Source organism: Delphinus delphis, chromosome 8 (assembly GCF_949987515.2).
Source record: "Delphinus delphis chromosome 8, mDelDel1.2, whole genome shotgun sequence".
NCBI classification, from domain to species: Eukaryota; Metazoa; Chordata; class Mammalia; order Artiodactyla; family Delphinidae; genus Delphinus; species Delphinus delphis.
In genome coordinates this window covers 95,848,153-95,865,099 of record NC_082690.1, presented here as the reverse complement: position 1 = coordinate 95,865,099, position 16,947 = coordinate 95,848,153, and the positions used below count along the sequence as shown (strand labels likewise).

At 52.3% G+C, this 16,947-nt stretch overlaps 1 long non-coding RNA gene across 3 annotated transcripts in view; it reads right to left on the bottom strand.

Annotated features, from left to right (window-relative positions):
• The window catches only part of LOC132429187 (uncharacterized), a 163,025-nt gene that overhangs the window by 129,196 nt on the left and 16,882 nt on the right, over positions 1–16,947 (bottom strand). Inside the window, exon 5 of one of the 3 annotated variants that reach the window (XR_009520311.1) lies at positions 13,493–13,625. The exons of the other annotated variants lie outside the window; for them this stretch is intronic. This is a non-coding gene — a long non-coding RNA (uncharacterized lncRNA). Of the gene's footprint in view, positions 1–13,492; positions 13,626–16,947 lie in introns of those variants that run through there. 3 annotated transcript variants of the gene reach the window in all.

The window sequence follows — 16,947 nt, the reverse complement described above, 5'->3', positions numbered from 1 at the left end:
GGCCCAGAGTGAGTAAATACATGAGTTGGCGAGAACTCCTCCACACCTCCTGTTTGCGCCAGGGTGCAAGTTGGTGCTGAGTTAAGATTCCCGAAGGGGAGAGTTGGGGAGATGGTGGCTACGTCCCTAACCTAACTTCAGGGGCTTCATGGTGCCGGGCTGCCAGGGCAGGGACCTCCTCGGGGCCAGTCTTGTGACAGATGATGGCTTTCCTATGTCAGGGGTGGCAGCCAGTGGGAAGGAAGGACCCTGCCTAATTGCTTTTAATTTTAAAATCCTGATTTTACTAAAGGAATCTCCCGCCATAGTTCCCTAACTAACCCAGGGGCTCAGGGAGAGGAAGAGATGCCTTCCCCTCCGGGAATAAAATCATATTCTCACAGAGGTGCCGTCAGGACTCTGAAAGGAAGGGTATAGCCCCTCACCCAGGGATCCCAGAGCTCTGACCAGCATCTCCGAGAATGAGACTTGCCCCTGGGGGACACGTGGAGCCACCCAGGACAGGAGGCAGGTCCCCTCTGTGACCGGATAACCTGGGGCCAAATCCTAGCTCCTGGAAGTTAGGGAACCTCTCTGAGCAAAGTGTGCTCATCTGTAAAATGGGACTGCTATTTCCTGGTCTGACCACCTTCCAGGAGCCTTGTGAGGTTATCGAATACGAGCATGGATGTGACAGTGCTCTGGCGGTGGTTAAAACTTGTGTGCTGTCCGAAGGGTTTGTTCCTCTGTAACGGGCAGGCTCTGCTCGCCAAAAATTGCAGTGTTTGTGAAGTGTGCACCAGTCAGGTGCACGTGGCCTCAGATTCTAGCTTGTTTCCCTCTGCTGGGGTAGGGGTAGGGGGCGTGGGGGTGTCCTGGCAAAGGCTGCAGACAACCTGGGCTTTGGCGGGGCGGGGGGGGGGGAGGATTGATCACCAACCACCACAAATAAACGACAAAAAAATGTCATTTTGAGCATTTCTTCAGTGCCATGCACTTTACATCCAAAATCTTTTCTAATCCTCACCACAACCCTATGGCAAAGAAACTATGCTTTTTCAAATGGGGACATTGAGGCACAGAGTGACTCAGTAACTACCTGCAGGTCACACAGCTGGGATAGGATCCCAGGATTGTCTGAGTCTGGAGGTCACACCCTCCACCACTAGGCAAACTATCTCTCTGATTAGACAATGGCCCTGGTGACCCACAGGGAAGAGGACACCAGGTGCTGCTCTATCTCTTCAAGGAGAGTGCAAAGATCAAAGAGGCTGTGGGGCAGATATAACCACTGTATCAGTCAGCTGTTACCGCGTAACAAACCATCCCCCAAATTAGTGGCTTAAAGCAATAGCTCACAATCTACAGTTTGGCTGGGCGACTCTTTTGTTACTGCTCACAATCTACAGTTTGGCTGGGCGACTCTTCTGCTCTCTGTGGTGAGGCGCAGGTTGGGAGAGGACCCTGCTGTCCTTGGCTGTAGGCTGATCTGGGATGCCTTGATGCTTCTCCACAGGCCTCTCAAATCCTTCCAGCAAGTCAGCCGAGCACATTCTTATGACAAAGGCAGAGGAGCAAGAGGGACATGGAAATACAAGTGCTTTTTCAAGCCCTGCTTGTGTCAAGGTTGCTGCCGTTTCACTGGCCAAAACAAGTCACAGCCATGCCAGAGTCAGCGTGGGAGGACGCTACCCAAGGGCAAATGAAGAAACCAAGGCCAGGGGAGGCCAAGGCCACCCCCTGGTAAGTATCAGAGCTGTCAGGATTCTGAGGCCAAGATCCCTAACTTGGGGTCTGTGAACTTGGGTGGGAGAGAAATACAACTTTATGTTCACTCACCTCTAACTGAAATTTAGCATTTCCTTCAAGTGTGAATGTTAAGCAACATACCAGTTATATTAACAGCACCTCTGGCTTTGTCACCAGTCAAAATCACAGATATTTTCATGTCACGCTCCACTTGCGGCAGGTATCCTGAAATGCCGTCCGTGCTCATTACTGCTTTGAAAGTACAGTGGTTATGACACGTGATGTTAGGCCTTGTCATGTGCTGCGTTAATAAAGAGCGCATACATTGCTATCGCCCAATTTAAAATTGTTTGATAACTTTTTTTTAAACAAATAAAATTGGCTTGTTTTGTAATCATGAATATTTTATACATTTAAAAACACTGATCTGAGAAAGAGCCCATAGCCTTGACCAAACAGTCACAGGGATCATGGCCCAGAAGAGGGTAAGACGCCCTGCCCCCAGCCTGGGCTCCTAACCCTGGGCTCATCTTTCCTTTTCCTCCTGAGCTCAGCAGAGTGAGAAGCTTGGACTAGCCTGGGGGCTTGGCACATTCGGGCAAGGCCTGCCTCTCTCTTTCTCTCCCTGTCCAACACTCCCCCGCCCTTTCCCATCCCTCGGCCATGCAGGAGTTAAACGCCCAGTTCTCTGGAGAACCCACTGTTCCCTTTTACAAACAAGTCAGGTTTGTGCCGATTTCCGGGCACCAATTATGGGCCAGCTCTCTCAGACCAATTAAAATGTGCAGGTGCAATAATGTCGACATCAACAGTCTGAGGTTATCTCAGCAGATATTTTTCATGAAATATTTATAAGAGACTGAGAATTTTAACCCCTTCCGTGACCATGCCTCCCCTCTCAGGCAGGGCCCTCACCAGTGGAGTGAGAGCCTGCGATGAGGGCAGGGAGGTGCGCAGAATCCTGCAGTGATGGGGGGGGCGGGGCAGGCGCTGAGAATGCCCAGGAGGGTGGGCGGGGATAAAGACTTCTCTGAAGGTCTTAAAAAAAACCAGAATCTGTAGAGTTAGACTAATCAAGTGGCTGGTGTTCTGGAGAGCGCCCATGTGGGTTCCAGAAGACCCAGGTTTTAGTCCGGACTCTGCCATGCACTTGCTGTGTGACCCCAGGCAAGCGAGGCACTTGGCCTCTCTGGGCCGCCCTGTCATCATCTGTAAATGGAAGGAAACAGCCCCACCGGGTACACCTCACACAGCCGCGGTGGGAAGTACACAGCAGAGCAAACGGGAGAGGCTTTGGAAAGAGGTCCTGCCTGCAGGAGCTTCTCTCAAGGGGCTCTGGCTCCCGAAGCAGGTGACCTGGGCTCTTCAGCTAACAGGAGTGGGACGTCGATGACACCAAGTGAGCGTTGATGAAATGTTTGTGGAATGAATGCATGACCAGACTTGACCACTTTCTAGCTCTGTAACTAGCTGTTCAGGTCTGTCAGCTTCAGTCTCCTTGCCTGTAGTAGGGGCTTCTGGTCCCAATCCCTCAGGGTCCTCCTGGGGATGAGTAAAGACACTGGCTCTTTGTGAAGCGGAAAGACTTCCCCCGCTTATAAGGGTATTGTCTGTGAGACTGGACAAGCTTCCTCAGGACCCTCCGAGGAGGGTCTCATGATCCAGCAGAGACAGAGCTGCCAGATGGGGCTGACGGTAATACTGGCCCCGTTTCGCCTACCTCCCTGTCTCCTTGAAGGAAATGCTAATTTTCGGTTAGAGGTGTGTGAACATAAAGTTGTATTTCCTTCCCACCCAAGTTCACAGACCCCAAGTTAGGGATCCTGGCTTCAGAATCCTGACAGCTCTGATATTTACTAGTGGGTGGCCTTGGCCTCCCCAGGCCTTGGTTTCTTCACTTGTAAAGCGGGTTTGGGAGGTGGGCTGAGCGGGCTTTAAAAACTGCTCTGCCACTTGGGTGCGCCCTGGGGAGGTGGCCGGGCCTCACCAAGCCTCACTGGCTGCAGAACGGGGCCCCTGGCAGGACTGCCCTCAGGCTGCTCTAGGGCTGGCTGAGAGAGTGCAGGCAAAGTGCCTAGCAGAGTGCCCAGCAGAGGAGCTCAGTACGTGGTAGCAACCCCAGGGTGAACCTGGTGCTTTGACGTTCAACCCAGGCTGCCCAGAGGCAGACGGGAAGCCCGTGTCTCCCCCACCAGACCTCGACTGCTCAATACGCTCAATCTACTGTCCTGGTCTCTGTTACTCCCTGCCATCGCCCAAAGAGGGTCCTGGATTCTGGAACACATCATCTCCAGAGCAGGGCTGCTCTGGGACATTTTCAAGTCAGTACCCAGCAGGCAGCTGCGATGGAGAAGCCAGACAGGCCCATGTGGTGGCCGGCACAGCCCTGCCTTGGGTGCAAGTACCACCTTTAGGGCTGTAAATGAGTCCCCAGCTCTCCCACAGCACGTGCAGTGACGTCACCCCCCTCCCTCTCCCCGTGCCTGCTGAGGGCCTCATGTTCAAGCATCAGGCCTCACCCCAACTCTGTGCTAGTAATGGGGAGGCCGGACCGTCCTCCAGACAGACAACCCCTTTAGGTCAGTAAGGTGGGAGCAGTGGCTGACCTCGGCCTCCCAGCCCTCTCTGGGCCTAGACACAGCAGGTAGAGGGGCATCTCCTATTTTGGAGTGTCAGGGAAGGTTGCCATGGCTACCTGCCTGTTCTGAATCCCATCCAGCCCAAGCCCCACCCCCTTCCTTGACTGACAGCTGCAGCGCTGAACAACAGCCCCACCCCGTCCTCCTCTGCTCTTAGGTGCAAAGGCGTCCAGAGCCCTCTGGAAGGGAACCCCCCCCCATCCCCGATCTCGGGGGAACTCTCCATTCCCAAGGAGACCCCTCTTCCTCTGGGACTTGCTGTGGGTCCTGCGGCGGAAGCCATCCTCTCATTTTGGAAGCACGTAGGGCCCATTAGTGCCAAAGTGAGCAGAGAGAGGGTACCTCGGGGGAGCCGTGGTTGTGGGGCTGAGATGGGAGGGTGGAAACATCCATGGGGAGCGCATCCTGCAGGTCCAGGCTGGGTAACCGCGGGGGGACAAGAGGGAACAGATGGACAGGGGGCAGAGGACCAATGGCCCCTCTTCTGCCTGACCGAGTGGCCCTGCCCCTGCCCCAGGTCCCTGCTCCCCGGCTTCCCACAGTCCCTCTGGAAGAAGTTAAAGGGGAACCAGTGGGCCTGAATGCCTGCTCTGTGCCAGTTACTGTGCCTTGCTTTATGGACACAACCCCATGCCATGTCACAGTGACTCTGAGGTGGCAGGAGTGCTGTCTGAGTCCCATTTTACAAACAAGAAAGTGAGGCTCAGAGAGGTTAAGTGATTTGCTTAAGGTCACGGAGCTAGGAAGTGGCAGCAGCAGAATTCAAACCCAGGCCTCCCTGACATATGAGGCCTCCATGAACCATGAACTTCCCACTCTGAACCTGACCCTCAGAAGCCTGCCTACCAGTACCTGAGATGTGTCTGTGTGCCAGGCAGTGTTCTGGGCTCCGCAGGCCTCACACCTCCTTAGATCCCCACGGATGCACTGCTTTAGAGCCCAATGTCACACAGCCTGGAGTGGGAATCGAACCTGATTTGTCCGCCTCCAAATACAACGATCTTAGTTCAATTCAACCAATGCTAACTAAGCATCTACTATATGCCCAGCCTAGACCTAGTGGGGCTATGGCAGTAAACAAAAACAAGACACCCCAGCCCACCCCACCCCCACCCTGGGGAGCTTACTTTCTAAGTGGGAGAACAGACAAAAGCAATAGACAAAAGGTAAATCACCTAATACATTAGAAAGTGGTAAGTGCTGGGAAGAAAGTCGAGCAGAGTAAGGGCGGGTGGGTGAGCCCGGAGCGGGGTAGGAGGGGGACAGTATGAAAGACGGCAGACAGAGGAGACCCCAGCGAGAAGGTGACATGTTAGCAAAGACTTGAAAGAGTTGAGGAAGTGAGCCAGGTGTATAGCAGCACCTGGTACGTAATAGGTGCTTAGTAAATATTTGCTGAAAGAAGGAACAGATTCCAGGATCCACGGGTGGAGTGGCAGTTGCAAGCTATTCATAAATAGTAACAGTTACGACACATCAGCTAATATGCTGCTCCCCTCGGCATCCTGCAGACTTTATTTATGGCGTGTGTGGACGCGGCACGGCATTCTAAGCTCAATAACTGTTTGTGGACTTAAAGACGAAAGGCATGCGGGCCCGGAGGGAATGCCTAGTGCATCTCCTGGGACCAGCTCTGGTGTGAGCTCCTCCCCCAAGACGGCTCAGTCCTGTGCTCCCTGCGACTCCTGACTTTTCTGTAAGGGGGAAAACTGCCAACCACAGACATGCGTGCTGGGCAGAGACCTGTGGGCAGGCCCGACGGGCTGGGGTGGCGGAGTAGGTGATTGTGGCTTTGTGGCTGGGAGCTAATCAAGGGGCCAGGCCCCTGGCTCTGAAAGGGGACCCGGGCTCCTCTCAAGCCTGCTCAGGGCATTTCAGTACCGCGTGGCTCACTGTTCGCTGAGAGGTGAGCCGAGACGGTGTTTCTGAGGCCAGTGCCCAGCGAGATGTGGGCAGGGGCATGGGGGTTAGAACATTATCTGCAGACTCGGCTCGCAGGGGAAATCCTGACAGTGCTGCAAAAGTAAACTGTGCTTTCCTATAATTAGATACATATTTATTTTAAAAGGTTATAATTTCCTACTGGTTTGCTGCTTGGTAAATACAGAGTTGTTGTTTTTTTTTTTTTTTTTTTTCCTTAACTGCAGCTCAGGAAAAACAAATCCAGGTCTGGACTTGAATAGGGATGTCATGATGATCCCGGGCAGCAGTTTTCTTCTAAACCCCAGCAAAGCCAAGAGCAAGATGGGATGGAGCTGGAGTCAGTTTGGGGTAAACAAGATGTGGGGGCAGGCAGAAGGGTCAGAAATAGGCCTGGGTGTAACTGGAGTGACATCATTACTGCCCTGCAATTCCCTCCTCTGTGCTTTCACTCCTGCATCCCCCTCTGCCTGGAATGCCTTTCTTTCTCCATAGCTGCATGTCTAAATCCTACCGATCAGGACTTCCCTGGTGGCGCGTGGTTAAGAATCCACCTGCCAATGCATGGGACATGGGTGCCCTGGTTGGGGAAGATCCCACATGCTGCAAAGCAACTAAGCCCGTGCGCCACAACCACTGAGTCTGCGCTCTAGAGCCCGCAAGCCACAACTACTGAGCCCACATGCCACAACTACTGAAGCCCGCGTGCCCTAGAGCCTGTGAGCCGCAACGAGAGAAGCCACCGCAATGAGAAGCCCACACACCGCAACAAAGAGTAGCCGCCACTCGCCACAACTAGAGAAAGCCTGTGCACAGCAACGAAGACCCAACGCAGACAAAAAAAAAAAAATTCCTACCTATCAATACATGAATGAAAGGCTGCCTCATCCGGGAAGCCACCCTGGATTCCCCTGCTTGCTGAGAGCTGTCTTTAGCCTGATTTCCCACAGCCCGTCCTCAAATCATCTAAGGCAGCTGTCACAGTACGTTGTGGTTACTTGGTGTTGTGGGTTGAACTGCGTCCCCTCTCAAAAAGATGCATATTGAAATCCTATCCCCTGGTTCCTGTAAATGTGACCTTATTTGGAAATTGGGTCTTGGCAGATGGAGTTAATTAAGAAGAGGTCATATTCAGTTTGGGCGGAGGGCCTAATCCAGTATGACTGGCGTCTTTATAAGAAAAAGAGGAGAGACACAGCAACAGACACACACGGAGAGCGCCATGTGACAACAGACGCAGAGACTGGACCGATGCAGCTGCAGGCCAAGGATTTCACAGCCTCCACCGGCAGCTAGGACGAGGCAGGGGAGGAGTCTACCCGGAGTCTCGGAGGGAGCATGGCTCTGCTGACACCTTGATTTTATTTTATTTTATTTTATTTTATTTTATTTTTAATTGAAGTATGGTTGATTCACAAGGATTCCAGTGTCCACGTTGATTTTAGATTTCCAGCCTCGTGAACAGTGAGAGGATACATTTATGTTGTTTTAATCCATTCAGTTCACGTTACTTTCTTATAGTAGTCCTAGAAAACTAATACCCTGGGGTACAGGCCTTTTCTTTCTCCTGGAAAGTTCCCTCCTGTAACACAGCGTGGCACAGTATCCCTGCTCCGTTAACACTGACTGATGTGTGAACGGTTGGATGGATGTCTCTCTGGAGAGGAGGATCCACATCTGGCTGGTCTTTGTGTTCCCAAATGCCTCGTAGGGACCAAGGTACTGGCCTAGTTCATGTCCCTGTGGCCTCCAGTCTGGGTCACCACAGTAGACTCCCAACTGGCCTCCCTGCCTCCACTCTTGTCATCCAGCCACTTCCTCAAGCTTTGCTGAACTCTTAGGTCATTCCAAACTGATTGGTCTTTCCAATCCCTGGGCCTTTGCTGCTCCCCCACCCCCAACCTGCCATCCACCAGGAAAAGCCCCACCCGTCTTTCAAGGTCCCCTGCACTTTCTGTGTGTTCTGTCTCTAGGAGAGCTCCTTTCAACCTGGGTTACAGTTACCTGTTTCCTTGTCTGTCCATCCTGCTAGCCTGTTAGTATTCTGAGGTGAAAGATCCTTTATTTCCCATCTCCGTGTCCCTGTGCCTTCCCACAGAGGAGGGGCTGGTGGATGCCTGAGGGCTGAATGAGGGTATGAATCTGGGCTGAGTGGCAAGAGGAATGGTCCTCCCTTGTCTTAGGGAGCTTGTGAGATGATTTTCAGATCTGCCCCACTCCCTTCCAGGGCTTGGGGTCCCAAAGGACTGGAAGGCTGGTGGGGAGACCTGATGGGCAGAGCTGGAAGGGGCTCTAGAGCGGCTTCTTGGTCGCCCTTCTCAAGTCTGAGAAGAGGGTGCAAGATCAGAGGAAAGGAAGAGGCTTGTCCCTTCCCATGGGGCCATGCGCCCAAAGCCCCAAGATTTGCCTGGAGCCTCTGGTCTGCTTACTTAATAAGACTCTTCAGCGTTAGGGGCTAGAACTGGGGGATCTGATGGGGAAAGAAGGAAGGAGAAGGGAACTAAGTTCTTCAAGAGGAAACAAGAACTCAGACTTACAACACCTACACGTGCCAGGCCCTGGGTGAGCTGCTTTGACACTTTTTTTTTTTTTTTTTTTTTTTTTTTTTTTGCGTTATGTGGGCCTCTCACTGTCGTGGCCTCTCTCGTTGCGGAGCACAGGCTCCGGACATGCTGGCTCAGCGGCCATGGCTTATGGGCCTAGCCGCTCTGCGGCATGTGGGATCTTCCTGGACCAGGGCACGAACCCGTGTCCCCTGCATCGGCAGGTGGACTCTCAACCACTGCGCCACCAGGGAAGCCCTGCTTTGACACTTTATCTGGAATTCTCAGCACAGCCCTAAGAGGCAGGTACTATTTGCAGATGAAGGAACTGAGGCTTAGCTGCCCCAAGTCCCACAGCTGGTAGAGCTGGGATTTGAACCTAAGCCCATCTGGCCCAAAGCTATGAGCTGTCTCCTCTATGAAGGGCACTAGAATTGGCCTCAGAGGTGGCCAGTCCAAAGGGGCAGCAAACCCTATGCTCTCAGATGCCTGGAGAACATCTTGTAATTTGTGTTTTTCAAAATGGAAGAGAAGGTTCTGGGGTCCTCAGGCCCTTGAAGAAGCTCTTGTCTCCACTGGAGCAGTTAAGTCAAGTGGAGGAGAGTAAGGATCCAGGCTAGGGGTTCAGACTTGGAGGATTCCATCCACAGCGTGATGGGGCCAACACGAGCGGCTAACACAAAGGTCCCATTAATGGGGGTGTAGCGTCCAGAAGGAGGGAGGTGATTATTCTGCTAGGCCTTGCAGGGGCCTGAGCAGGTCTGAGCAGGGTCCACTCCTGGGACCCCACAGTGAGAGAGACACTGCCTGGTGAGGGAGTTGGGTATTTTTCACCCAGAGAAGACACAGCAGGAAATGGGAACTGTCATCAATACCTCAAGGGCTCTCCAGTGGATGAGCAATTAGACAGATTCCTTCTGGTTCTAAGAGCTGGAGCGAGGACCAGCTGCTGGAAGGGATGGGAAGCCAGACTTCACGTGTTTCCTATTAAAACACGAGGGGCTCCCTTGATGGGAATAAGATCTCTATCACAGGAGTCATTCAAGTGAGATGGCAAAAAGTTGAGTCAGCATGAAATTATGAGTTGGACCAGGTGCCTCACCGCTGATGATGAGAATGTCTGGCCTCAGGAGATGCTCGTAACTCTACTCCCACTATGATATTTTCTATGGCAATGCATTAAGTACTTGCTAAAAAGTCAGAGGCCCTGGTCTTTTGAATCAGGCATTTCCCTTGATAGTGAGGTCTGGGAATCTGCATTTTAAGGTGATTCTGATATGCAACCAGGTTTGAAGGTCACTTCTATGAGGTCATGGGGGCAGCAACATCCCTCAACCCCTTCCCCCAATTCACATTATAGAGATGCTCAGTGTCTCCCACTCAGCCCCTCAGCCCCTCAGGCCTTCAGCCCCAGGCCTGATCTGCTGCAGGCCAAGGGGTGCTGACTGGCTGAGGCAGAGTTTATGCCTGGTTGTTGGTCCTTTTCCATCATGATCCTCTAGGGAAGCAGGAACCTGGTCTGTAATATATACAGGGTGGGGAGAGGCATCCCTGAGGCCTGGACTATTTCTCTGATATGTTTGCCAATAACAGGGGGTGGTGGTTAATTATATGTGTCAACTTGGTTGGGCCATGGTGCCCAGATATGGGGTCCAACATCATTCTGGATGTTTCTGTGAAGGTATTTTCAGATGGTATTCATGTTTTTTTAAGTTGGTGGAGTTTGAGCAGATTGCCCTCCATAATGTGGGTGGGCCTCATCCAATCAGGTGAAGACCTGAATAGAACAAAAGACTGACCTCCCCCAAGCCAGAGGGAATTCTATAGCAGACAGCCTTCAAACTTGAATCACATCATTGGCTCTTCTCTTGGTCTCTAGCCTATTGACCCATCCTGTAGATTTTGGACTTGCCAGCCTTCATAATTGTGTGACCCAATTCCTTTAAATAAATCTAGTATATGTACATATATATACACGTACACACACACACACACACACACACACACACACCAACCACGATACCTGGTGGTGTAATATCTATATACACACATACACACACACCCTGTTGGCTCTGTTTCTCTGGAGAATCATGACTGAAACACAGGGCGACAGACCAAGGCAATCAACAGAGGCATCCCACAGAGCCGAGCTCCCTGGGCACCAGGAACTGCCAGGCATAGAGGCGGCACAGAGAATGCGAAAGCTCATTCTGCCCAAACCATTTCCCTCTGCTCTGAAGTCGGTTTCAGAAACGCAGAGCGCTGGCAGGCAGGGAGATTATATGAAGTTCCTCCGAACATTCTCGGGAAATGCAGAGTGAAGCCACGCCAGAAACCCAGTCACTGGGGAGCCGGCAGGTGGGCTGGGACAGCTGACTGAGAGAGCATGCCTTAACCTGTCCAGACACAGGAGGGGATGCAGAAAGTGGGGGATGGAGGGAGCCTCCAGAGAACTTGGAAAAACTAGATAGAGATAGAGACCCACAGAGGCCAGCTCCCAAATCACCCTGAGAATCAAGGTGAGGAAAGTTCACAGAGAATGTTCCCAAGCCTCTGAGATCCCAGACCCCCAAATCAAAAAGACCTAGGGGGTCATCCAGTCCAGCCCTCTGCCTCCAGACTGGACAGCTGGCAGCCCAGGCCAGTGGGTCCCCTATATTGGGAGTATTTGAAAAGAATATCATGGAAGAAGAGAGGGAAGAGGGGAATCGTGATGACATGATGACCATGACCTTAGCAGGTTTTGAGCACCCAGTGGGTCCCAGGCACTGAGCTCAGAGCTCTCCAAGCACTATCCCGTTGAATATGGACAGTAATAATACGCAGTAGGTACTACTATTCCTGTGCCCATTTTACAGATGAGGAGACTAAGGCCCTGGTAAAGTAACACCCAGGTAGAAAGTGAAAGAACTGAAATTCACACCCAAATCAGCCTGATTGAAAGCCCTTGTTCTTAACCACCATGGAAGGAAGAAGAAAAATGGGTGGAGGGGAAGAAAAAGAGCAGAATTCTGCCACTTTATGAATAAGGACGCAGGCCCAGAAAGGACAAAGAACCTTCCTGGGGTCTCAAAGCTGGTGGTGCAGGCTGGATGTGAAGGTTGCAGAGCTGGACAAGGGACCAAATAGGAAAAGATGCGGGAAGGAGGGCCCCAGGCCTGGCTGGTCCCCCAAGCCCAGCAAGTGTGTTCTCAGACCCCGGAGAAGGACTCCTGCCAAATCTCCCTCCTGACAACCCTGGCATTCTACCTTTTGTGTCCTTCTCCTCCTGGATTTCTTTTTGAAGTATTGATACAAACACCCCAGAGAGGCATGGCATTCTGGGGTCCAGCTCGAACACCTTCAGCAGGGGTGCATCTATCTGGTAACTTTTTACAAATGTCTCTGGCACCCGGAGGTGAAAAACGTTAGCCCAACTTCAGGCTACCCCTTGAACGTAAGTGTAGGCAGTAAGTCTGAGAGAGATCCACAGAGAGGGCAGCCTGGGGAGAAGGGGAAATAGCAGGAAGGGGCTGTTACAGGCGCCTGGTGGTATCCCCTGGCTCCTCAGATCTGCATTCCCTAAACTAAATGCCATCCTTCCTCCCCAAACCTCACCTTCTACCTGGCCGATGGCGCTGAGATTCTGGGAGTCATCCCCGCTTTGCTTCTCTCCCTCCCCCATCCCGCCAACAACTGTGTCCTGCCGATCCTACCTCCTAGACTGACCTAGAATCCTTGTACTTCTCATCCCTCCACTGCTACCACCTAGTCTAAGCCATCACTTCTTACCCGGACTAATGCTACCACCTTCTACCTGGTCTCCCTGCGTCACCTGTTGCCCTGCTCCCATCCATTTTCACTCAATAGCCCAAGTGGTCTTTTTAAAACACAGATCTGTCCAGGTCCATGCCTCCTAAAACCCTTTCCATGGTGCTCCACTATCTGCAGGATAAAGCCCAGACTGCTAAGCGGCGCTTACTAGGTCCTCTGTTATCTGACAACTACACACTTGCCTGATCCCACCTCCTGCCACTGCCCAGGGCACTCTCCACTCCAGCCATCTAAGCTCATTGGGGTTCCCTCACCTGCTCTCCTGCACCTCCCTGCTTTTGCATGTGCTGTTCCACCCCCTAGATTTCTCCCTCTTCCCCATCCCCTTGCCCTTTTGTGGAGCCCACCGTTTAAGAGGTAAGCCAGGCATCATCGCTTCTGGGAAGTCTTCCGGGATCTCCCCCACCCCCGCCCCTACACCAGGCAGATGGCCTGGCCTCTCGGCATTCACAGCAGTCTGCACGTTCCTCCACACTGTTTTTAATTATGCGTTGACTTGTCTGTCTCAGCTAGACTGTGAGCATGTGAGCTCTTTAAGTGATACAGGGATTGTATCTTTCTCATCACCAGTGACTAGCTCTGGTTCCGCCATGTAATTAGAGTTCGATGAGCATCTCCGAAATGAAGGCAGGTGTATAAGACGCCATAATGCCAGGCAGAAGGTGGTCAGAGATGAGGCTATGATGAGAGGTACAAGGGAGAAAAAGGGGTTGATTTTAAGTCTTTCTGGAAGTGCTGGCATTGGAGAGGGGTCCCAAAGCACGGGCAGGGTTTCAACAAGCAGAGATGGGATGACAAGAGGGCGCTGGGGGCTCTGCTAACCGTTTGTATAAACACAAATGTCGATGCTGGCATTGCAGGCTCAGAGGCAGGTCCGAGACCCAACCTTAGCATCCAGTCCACTGGAGTCTCGACCTTGCCCTTCCAGCTGTGACAGTAGCGGATCCGGATCCCCATGGCAGACTGCTTTTCCTTTGGGCCACTGGAAAAAGCAATACATTTGGGCCTTTAAACAGCTTGGCCAGATTCTCCATTGTCCTGATTTGCCTTTATTCACAAGGCCGCTTGGTCTCACTCGGCGCTCTTTGCTATTTCCTTGTTATATCCTCTACGGGCCCATGGCCTGCAAGTAGCTGGAAGGGAACCAGAGCCTCAGGGCAGTCGGGGTTCAGGAAGACTCAGTGGCTGAGCCTTTCCTGTCACTTGGGACCGTCTGCTCTTTGGGGCTATGTGGATACGGGTGGTAAGACAAGTTTCTGTGCTAAGAAGAGTATTTGGACATCTTGACAAGGTCTCTATATTAACCAGGAACTTGAACGAGTGTCGCCAGAAACCCACAAACAAGGCGGCGTATTTTTTTCCCAAATTGGTTGTTCGTATTCAGGAAGCTGGCTGCGGGCTGGGAGTCAGCACACATGCGTGCAAGTGGAAGCCAGGCGACCATGCCCCTTGGCTCACTGGCACTGGGAGCTTAGCTGAGCAGAGGCTCACCTGGTGCCCAGGAGCACAGGATCAAGAGATTTGCCTTGCTGGCAGTTCAGCTGCGCTTTTGATTAAGCAACAAAAAAATGTAAAAAGCAAAACCAACAACAAAACAGAGAAGAAAAGTTATTCAAGGTGAAATGGTTAAGTTGGGTGGACTTCCGACGTCTGAGAAACCAGAGCGTAACTGCTTTTGGAACCCACCCACTCTTGGGAACAAGAAGGGGGTGGGTGAGGAGGAAGGGAAAAGAGAGGGAGGGAGGGAGGGATGGACTTTTCTGGAGACCTACATGCTAAGCACTGGGCTTTGCCTAAATCGAGAGGCCAAGGGGCAGAGTGGTTGAGAGAGTGGGATGCCAGAGCCAGTCCAGCTGGGCTCAGTATCTGGCTCTGTCCTCTGCAACTGTGTGTCCCTGGACTCTGCGTAACCATTCTGAGTCTCTTTCCTCAGTAGTGAAATACAAGTTGTTATGAAGATTAAATGAGCAAATACATATAAAGAGTTGAGAACTCAACCTGGCACATAGTACGTGTTCCCTAACTGTTGGCTATTATTATTATTATATTAACTTGTTTAATCTTAACCATAACCTATGAGGTATATGCTTTTATTCTCCTTGGTTCTCAGATCAGGACAAGCTCAGAGAGAGAAATTCCCTGCCCAGGTCACACAGCTGGTAAGAGGCAGAGATGGAACCAACTCCAAGTTGGACAATCTCCTTACACCTGTGGTAGGAGCCTGCTTCACCTCTGACTCTGGCTGATGACAGCACTGGTCCTGCCTCCTCAGATCTCAGTCCCATAACGGAGGCTCCATTCACCCCCAACACATGACCCCACGTGATGGGGTTCGTGGAACACAGTGGGTCTTCCTTGGTGAACCCCTCCCTCTATTCTCCTCACAGAGGTAGGAATCATGGACCAGAAGGGATCAAGAGAGCATCCTGCGGACCTTCCTTCTCACCTGGGATGACAGAGCAGTGGGCTGAGAGTCAACAGATTTGGGTTCCAGCCCCAGCTCTGCCACTAACCCAATGGGGGACCTTGGGTAAGTCATTTTCCCACTCCCTAAAACGAAGGAGTTGGATTCAACCATCCTGAGCTCTCTGAGGCTCTATGTTTACACTTTTGAGGATCCGTGTCACATCTCACATAATAAGATGAAAAAGTGTCTCAGCCAGTTGACCAAAATCAGAAATGATAACCCATCTGTTAAGTGTCCCTTGCAAGCACATCCGTTTAGGACATACCATCAATTCAATGGGCTTTGAGAAGAGGTAGGAGAGCAGGGAGAGAACCCCTGTTTACTTTGTACATCCCGGATTTGACGCTTCCCCACTCGAGAGCTCACGTAACCCACCCACAGCAGCCCGGAGACACAGGCACTGCTGGTGATGTCGGTTTACAAAGGAGGCAACTGAGCCTCAGAGAAGTCAGGTCAAACCAGTAGAGATGACCTTGGAACCCATAGATTTCTGACTCCAAATCCACGCTCCTTACAAGATTCCAAGCGAACACACGACTTCACATTTTGTTCTTTTTTAAGCGTCTTGCTGTTCTTGCACGATCTCCCCTCCACCTGCAAAGCAGGAACGAGAGCCAGTTCACATTTTACCGCCCCCAGTCCTGGCTGCTCCGGAACGAAACCGTCTGATCGGGGCCTGGAAAGCTTGACTGCGAATGTCTAGCACATGGCTCGTTGGTGTCTTCTGAAGTCAGCCAAGCTGAAGCGTGCCTGGGGGCTGAACGATCGTGTCCCCGGTGCCGCAGAACCCACTCCGCATGTGTTTCCCATCCTCCACGGTCCTCCCGTCCTATCTGGGTTCCTTCTTTGCAGGCGGTTTACCAGATATCTGGCATCAACCGCGTCCGTTGTATCTGGCCTGGTCCGCTGTCTACCGCGGGGCGGGGGGCCGGGGGCGGGGGGTGAGCCACCGCCTCTTCCTGTCCCTCCTTGGGCAGCAGAGCACCCAGTGTCTTCCAGGCAGAGTTGGGGGCTTTCGAGTCAGGCATGCCTGGGCCCACAGCCTGGCTGTCTGCCTTTTATTGATCATAGGATTCTGGCAAATCACCTCACTTTTACATTTGAAAAATGAGGGGACTATTTCCTCTTAAGAGTTATATACAGATTAAGGTGCACAGTGCTTTAGATCCAGCTTTGGTGGGAGCACCAGAGGGGCTGCTGGGAGGGAGGAAGGGAGAGGATGCGGAGGTGAGGGGCAGGGCCCGTTGGTGCCCCACCCGTCCCACTGGAGCAGCTCCCCTGCTGTGTCTGGTTTCCGTGGCAAGTTTGGCTTGTGAATTTGGTTGGAGGAAAGGGTGATGCAGCTGAAAGTACAAAATTCGCGGCTGTAGTTATTTGGTGGAGGTGCTGGGCACCCAGCGAGCACTTTATAAATGTTAGCGCTCTCCTCTTTCCTTCCTCTTGCCCCCATCATTTTCTCCCGCTGGATTCCTTATTCAGTGGCTCAGCTAAAAAGCGAACCCAAATGAATGGAGGAGAGAAGGCAGCAGCGGGAAGAGTATGGAGTGCTTTCAAAATATCATCACCCCGGGGGAAATCCACTGTCGGGGGTCGGGATGCGGGTCAAGGAGGCTGTGACCCAAACACAGCAAGTCATGTCACAGACCCCACAGCAGCTCCACACCAAGGGCCTCCTGCCTGCAATGAGCACCAGAAAAACTCCGGCGCAGACCCCTGCTCCGCCCACAAGCCATTCTCAATAGGCTTTCCTCCTCCTCTGCTGAAGGGAGGACCCACAGGGAAACAGGGAGGTTTGAAGATGTGTGAAGGGGCCCAGGAGGCGGGGAGGCCCGAGTGA